This window comes from Centropristis striata, chromosome 3 (assembly GCF_030273125.1).
Source record: "Centropristis striata isolate RG_2023a ecotype Rhode Island chromosome 3, C.striata_1.0, whole genome shotgun sequence".
NCBI lineage: Eukaryota > Metazoa > Chordata > Actinopteri > Perciformes > Serranidae > Centropristis > Centropristis striata.
In genome coordinates, this window is record NC_081519.1 from 27,826,220 (window position 1) to 27,833,977 (window position 7,758).

General features: G+C 41.6%; 1 long non-coding RNA gene across 1 annotated transcript; it reads left to right on the forward strand.

Moving 5' to 3' along the window:
• The first annotated feature begins 314 nt into the window (after positions 1–314).
• On the forward strand, positions 315–2,997 carry LOC131968904 (uncharacterized). Its single transcript, XR_009394073.1, has 4 exons — positions 315–554; positions 817–861; positions 947–1,385; positions 2,262–2,997. It is a non-coding gene; the product is annotated as an uncharacterized LOC131968904 (long non-coding RNA).
• Positions 2,998–7,758: the final 4,761 nt, after the last annotated feature.

Genomic DNA, 7,758 nt, shown 5'->3' on the forward strand with positions numbered 1-7,758 from the left:
GTAGGTCATGTCAACTTTTAGTGAAACTTATGTTTTGATATTTGTATATTTGAATAAAATTGACCAATAATAATGAAAAAAATATGAAAATGAAATATACATTTTTTTGGTCATGAGTTACCTTAAAAGATGAAAAAAAAGTTTTTTTCTACATTTCCTAAAACCAGTCTAATGTCATGAGGTCCTTTTTGACCCCTGAGGACCATGGGTGCTATAAAAATGTATAAAACACGTAAAAATGTATGAAGAAAGTTAAAATTGATATTATCTATAAAGGATGCAGAGGGGCACATATGCTGAAAATGTTGCTATGTTTCTAGAGGTGCTATGTGTGTATTTAATTCAAATGATTATATTCAGCTTCATACTGATTTTTATGAATAAGTGATACGTTAATTCAGTTATTTAAAACATTAATAACACATTATTGTTACATTGCTGCAATGCTCACGGTTGTCATCCTGTTCTAGATAAACACTACTTCACCTAAGAGACTTGAGTATCCAGTTCTTCGTTGACCTTCAGCATTCAGTTGTTTGTCTTCACCTTTTCAGGTAATGTTGAGAAAAACTGAAATTAATATTCATAAAGAACTTTCAACCACAGTTCTGTGATGTCATGTATAGTGATATACAAATATATCTGAAGGAAAGGTGTATTTGGGATAATCAATATTATTAGTATTATTCATTATTATTCAAAACTAGTAACTAGTAAAAAAAAAAAAATGTTCATTCATTAATTGACGCTTGGTCAAACTCTCATGTTAATGAGACAGCAATACTTAATTAGATGTTGTATTTATTTATTTTGTAGGCTAAAACCTGAGAAGCCATCACCATGTTGTTGTTTCACATCAGAGTAAGTATTTCACATTATGCAGATTTTTCAGCATGTGGTCCTCAATATATAGTATAGAAGTCACTGTATTTTCTGACTTTTCCAGGTTTCCTGTGTCCTGCATCTTCAAGACAGACTAAGCTAACTTTTCATATTTTTTGCACATTTATATTTAGGTTAGGTTAGGAGTAGGTTAGGTTTATAGTAGAGTATTTAGTTTGTATAGTTTAGCTTTTTATGCTGGTCTAGGGACAGTTAAGTTAGCTAATTAATTTAGTTCAAATCACTTACAGTTGCATATTATTGTTACAATTGTGTTATTTTGTGAGTTTTTGTTGTACAGGCTATTGTATATTGCAGGACCAAGTGTGACGAGGAAGACCACTGCTTCCAAGATGCCGTGCTCAGTCACAAGTCTCGACCTTGCAGATCCTGCCCCACTTAGCCCAACCACTTCCGACCATGGGGTACCTCAAAGACATCTGTCAACCAGCCGGCTGTGGATGATGGATAACGCACCCACAACTCCTTCTCCAGTCTACAAGGTATGGGTTTGTTTTTTTCCCCATCTTAGGCCCCGTTTACACGAGGACACTCGCGGGTAAAAACGACAAAATATTTTATCGGAAGTGCCTTTCGTTTAGACGGTGACGGCGTTTTGGGGGCTTAAAGACGCAAAAATCTGAAACCACCTTCCAAAGTGGAAAAGTTAAATACGCTCCGCCGTAGCGTGTCCGTCTACACTGCCAAGACGCAAAACTCTGCTCAGATCTGCTCACGTCACGTATGTGTTTACGTCACATACATGCTGCAGTACAGGAAAATAAACAAACATGTGGGATTATTTCCATGCATCGGACCTTCAAGCTGCCCTGGCAGCTCGAATAAACTTACAGGAGTCTTTCCACCAAATGTACAGGATATGTAGAGATAGTATTAGTGAACAGAGAAGGATCTGTAATTACCTCTATCACATTTTGGATGCAGCAATTCGTCGGAGGCGAGCTAGACGGCTGTGAACGAGACCTGGGAGATCTAGTGGATGGTGGAGAACTTTGTGGAAGGAGTAGCTGATGAAAATGTGTGGCGTGAAAACTTCTGCATGCCCAAAGATGCTCTTTTGGCTTTAATTGATGCCGCCTGGCATGCATACAATCGAATTTCACACACTTTTGCATCACCGTATGCACGCAGATTTCCTCCCGAAAATGCTCGTCTAAACGAGGAATAAAAAGTGAAGACGCGACGCCACTTTTGCGTCTTCTGTTCAGACCGTCCTCGTGTAAACATAGCCACAGTGGACACAGACATGGCCTGATAATACAATCTGCTGTCTTAACTACTTCCTTTGAATAATAAAATATCATTTCACAATTGAGTATTTATAATGTATGAATAAATTTGGTATTGTGTGTCATCAGGTTCTGAAAATACACACACCTCCACAGTCCAAGAACAGCTGGATGACCTCTGGACCCACTTGCCCCCGTTCACCAGTTGAAAAGATAGGCTTTTTAAAAAAATCTTCAATTGTTAATTCTGCACAAAGTGATACACAAAACATTGTATGTATTCCATTTCAACAAACACAAACATGAAATGTATATTTAAATACATGACTTAATGCAAATCAATCATACTGAACATCATCTTTTTTTAAAAAACCAACCATTGCACGCACTTCCATCCAAGGAGAGGTTACATCATGATGGTAACTTTTTAGATTAACAAAACTTTTGTGAGATTTGTAATTGTTGTTTCTGGGGAGGGGGCGGAAAGGGTAAGTCTAAACATTGCATGCAAGAGACCAACACCGGTGTCTCAGGGGAAATCTATCTGTATACACAACTATCAATCTACTTGGTTGCTTCAAAATTTTATGATAGTTTTGCAAATCCTGACCCAGAGAGAAGCACATCAAACAAACAAAAAAGCAATGGTAGATTTTCAAGGCCTTTCAATGACATTAACATTATTTTCAATGACATTAATTTTGCAATTAACATTAGTTTTATCTTCTAAAACATAACTATAACGACATTCAAATGTAGATGACCACAAACACAATAATAAACTTCAAGTCTCATTGGATAAAATAAAAAAATATTGACAGTGCTGAAATGATGGATCCTTAATAAGCCCACATTAATAATATATTTATTTCAGGTGAAATATTTATTTTTTTTATTTTAAATTCAAATCTCATTTAAAGTACTTGATACTACATAGTATTTTTTCATATGAAATTATGTAAAAACAAAGAGAAAAGAAAAGATAAGTCTAAAACTAAAAAGTGAAACTAAGGTTGCATGTGAGATGCCGATACCAACGTTTCAAATAGCTATCTGTATACACAACTACATGAATTTACATACTTGGTTGCTTCTTAGGCTTCAAAATTATACGATAGTTTTGCTAAATATTGTTGTAATAGGATAATTAATAATAATAATAATAATAGTTGCAGAGTTACTGGTTCACATGGTCTCAGCGACAGAGTTACTGGTTCACATGGTCTCAGCGACAGAGTCGCCAGTTGGCATGGTCTCAGTGGCAGTCGCAGATTCACATGGTCTCAGTGGCAGTCGCAGGTTCACATGGTCTCAGTGGCAGTCACAGGTTCACATGGTCTCAGTGGCAGTCGCAGGTTCACATGGTCTCAGTGGCAGTCGCCGGTTCGCATGGTCTCAGTGGCAGTCGCAGGTTCGCATGGTCTCAGTGGCAGTTGCCGGTTCGCATGGTCTCAGCGACAGAGTCACCGGTTCACATGGTCTCAGCGGCAGAGTTACTGGTTGACATGGTCTCAGCGACAGAGTCACCGGTTCACATGGTCTCAGCGGCAGAGTTACTGGTTGACATGGTCTCAGCGACAGAGTCACCGGTTCACATGGTCTCAGCGACAGAGTTACTGGTTCACATGGTCTCAGCGGCAGAGTTACTGGTTGACATGGTCTCAGCGACAGAGTTACTGGTTGACATGGTCTCAGCGACAGAGTTACTGGTTCACATGGTCTCAGCAGCAGAGACGCCGGTTCGCATGGTCTCAGTGGCAGTCTCCGGTTCGCATGGTCTCAGTTGCAGAGTCACTGGTTCACATGGTCTCAGCGGCAGAGTTACTGGTTCACATGGTCTCAGCGGCAGAGTTACTGGTTCACATGGTCTTAGCGGCAGACTTACTGGTTCACATGGTCTCAGCGACAGAGTTACTGGTTCACATGGTCTCAGCGGCAGAGTTACTGGTTCACATGGTCTCAGCGACAAAGTTACTGGTTCACATGGTCTCAGCGGCAGAATTACTGGTTCACATGGTCTCAGCGGCAGAGTTACTGGTTCACATGGTCTCAGCTCTGTGCTGAATTGATGCGCCGTGCTCCATCGTCCGGCAAAATTAGAAGCTCTGCGCAAGTTTTGCCAGGGCTGACGGATGGCGGTGCGACAACGGACTCACTACGCAGCGCATCTGGAGTCGGTGGAACCTCACACAGTGATTATAATGAATGCGTATTGGCTCCGCCGACGGATCTGCAGCCAATTTGCATGCAGTGGAATTTAGGGGTAACAGGATGTACTGCCCATCAGGTTATAATTTTGTTGGTGAGTGATTTGGACACCCTCTCTTCTGTAAAGCTCAACCGAATGGGTGTAATAGTCCATAAATACAACAGAGTACACATTACCTCTGGAACTCTATGGGAAAGAGCCCATGAAATCCCAGGGTCTTTCTGAAGCTGCAATTTCCCTGCTTTTCTTAATTTGTATTATTAGCAGAGCTGAGCCCAATCAACACCTATATACCAAAGCACTGTTTTATGGGTCTTGTATTTTTCGAAGATATCCTGATATTGAATTCTCATTAAACATTCCAGGAAGGAGTTCTCAGAGACATCCTGGTAGACTTGCAAGATGGTTTCATCTGAAGGAGTTCCAAGATGGCACAGCGGATGGCAGCTTCAAAAGATGGATCACCTCGTTCCACGACGTTGGACTGCACTATGAGAGGGCACGAATATCACTCCAGCAATCCCTCAATATCTGAAAAGACACTTGTAGTTTGTCCTTTTTCCATTTTCGTTCCGCTCTTCGACACTCCTGTCTGGCCATGCGGGTAGTTTCATTTAGCCAAGGCTCTGATTTAGTTCTCTGTTGCCTGGTCTTCAAAGGAGCAGCAGTGTCTATAGCTGTTTGACAGGTGTCCAGGAACCAAGAGTTGAGAGACTCTGTGTCGTCACACACAGACTGAGGAGTCATGCAGCTCTGACTGAAGACTGCAGAGAAGTGAGCAGCAGTGAAAGAGTTAATGACTCGACATCTGCGAGCAGCAACGCGAGGTTTAAAAGTGTTACGGCAAACAGCAGCTTCAAAAAGTACAGGCATGTGATCTGAGAAAACAGCATCACAGACCTCCAGGTTAAGAACAGGCAAACCATGAGTTAAAACCAGATCAAGTGTGTGACCACGTTCATGTGTAGGCCCCAGTACACACTGCGTGAGATTAAAAGAGTCAATGATGTTTAAAAAGTCACTCGCCAAAGGGGTTTCAGGGCAACACACATGAATGTTAAAATCTCCAGCAATAAGGACCCGGTCATATTTTGGCATGGTATCTGCCAAAAACACAGAAAACGTCTCTGTTATATTTAGGGGGCCGATAGACCACCGCACACAGCACCGTGTGCGGACGCCCCAGCTCAAACAAGCTGAGTTCAAAGCTGGTGAATGTGGATGACGGCGATAACTGTTTACATTTAAAGTCACTCTTAAAAACAGTCGCAATTCCTCCACCTCGGCCAGACGTTCGAGGAGAGTTAAAAAAGGAGCAGTCAACAGGTAAAAGTTCTGAAAAGACACTGGACTCACCAACACTCAGCCAGGTCTCGGTAATAAACAGGAAATCCAATTCCCGCGACATGAAGTAATCCTTAAGGATGAATGATTTGTTCCCAAGCGATCTGGCGTTTACCAAGCCAAACCGGGCAGAAGCCGGCGGGTCAGGGCGAGCAGCTGACAGGGAGACCCGACACAGAGGCCGCAGGTTCCCCAGATTCACTCCGCGCCGGCGGGGACAAGGAGAGCAGGGTCCACGGGGCTGGAACATCCAATCCGAACCCGCCACCGGTACCAACCAGGCAGCGACAGGGTCCAGCGAACGTCGGGAGATACAAAGGCGAGGTCCCGCTCCATATCCACCTCGATCAGGACGCACCAACCCGGCCCTCAGCCTCACCAGACAGCCACTCCGCTTACCTCGACGGCGGTGACGTTTACGCCGCGGAGGTAGCACAGGAGTGCGGCAGAGGTATGACGGGATGTTTAGTAGGAAGGGAGACGTTTTTTGTCCGTTATACTCAAAGTTGATGAGTTGTTTGTCGGATATTCTCAGGTCTAGCAGCGTTTGGCGATCATACACCAGCAGAGAGTTGACAGTATGCGAAACAAGTGATACAAGCAGTAGAAACACACACAACAGTCGGAGCATCTGACGGCTCGCCACACACACTGGCGCCATCTTGCTTTCAAGATGGTTGAAAGCAAGATGGCGTTGGCTTTTTAACTTTGCGTGAGTTTTGTGGTCCTCTGTGTCTTTTATTTCTTCTACGACTTCAAACTACGTCATTTATTTATTTTATTATCTGTTTGATTTTATTGTTTTATTTATAGCATCATTTTAGAGTAATACACTTATTATTTATTGCTGATTGTTATATGGAAATGTTTGTTTTATTGTTGATTCTATGTACAGCACTTTGGAGACGTTTTTGTTTTTTAAATGTGCTATACAAATAAAGTGGATTGGATTGAAGTAAAATCATGTAGAGTGGTTGTCTTACTGCAGTAACCTCCTCATAGACACTGTGTAGCTTAAGGCTACAAGAAGTTATTTCTTCCTGCAGCCGGCGGATTATCTCAACCATGGGGGACAGAACCCAATGTATATCTTTAAGAGTTTTGAGTGATGCTGTTGTAGCCATTTCATAGTGTCTCTGAGCTGATCTCTAAGGTACTCTGTATTTTGGACCAAAAACTCCTTGTATCCTTGGTATCCATGTTCCTGACTGTCATTAATGTCATGTCTGATTTCCATCAGAGATTGATTTAACTATGGTATATGTTCCTTTTCAATTTTCATGTCCCACACCATTACTTCTAGTTTGTGAACTGAATGTTGCAATTCTTCCAAGGGACAGGAGGTTACAACTGAGCAGTTAGAGAGTCACCATCACATAAATAAATATCAATTAGAGCCATTGTGTTTGAGCGAACCTCTCATTCCCGGGGTCTGAAGAATTCAATATGTTCTTGTGGCTACCACCACGGGGAGCCTGTTGTCTAGGGCAGCTATTGTCAAACTTGGGGTCGCGAGATGATTTCTGGGGGTCGCCAAATCATTTTGGAAGTCAGCTCCGTCTCCACTGTGTTAAAGTGTTCATGTGTTTTAGTCTTTTTGGTCATTTTGTGGTCAATTTGATTCTTTTTTGGGTAATTTATGTCTTTTCTGACAAATCCCAAAGTAGCGAGTTATTACTTTCCAAGGAGTCTCTGGCTTGAAGCTGACTGTTACACACTCAGGAGGTCAGAATGGACCTTTAAACTTATAGCAAAGGACTTAGATTAAAAGTAACAATAAAATATAAAAATATATAAATACACAGACAGAGAGATGTTTTAATTGTTGTCTGCTTCATTATTTGTCCAAAATTCTTCGTATCAACTGAGTTTGTATGATCTGAACTGTGAGATTGTGTTCAGTGAGCGGGGGTCACAGACAACATGCATGTTAAATTGGGGGTCGCGACTCAAAAAGGTTGAGAACTACTGATCTAGATGACGTATCTTTAGTGATATCTGTGCCTAAGTATTTCACTGTTTTCACTGAGTATTTCACTATTTCACTTTTATTTTTTTATCTGTCACTACCTT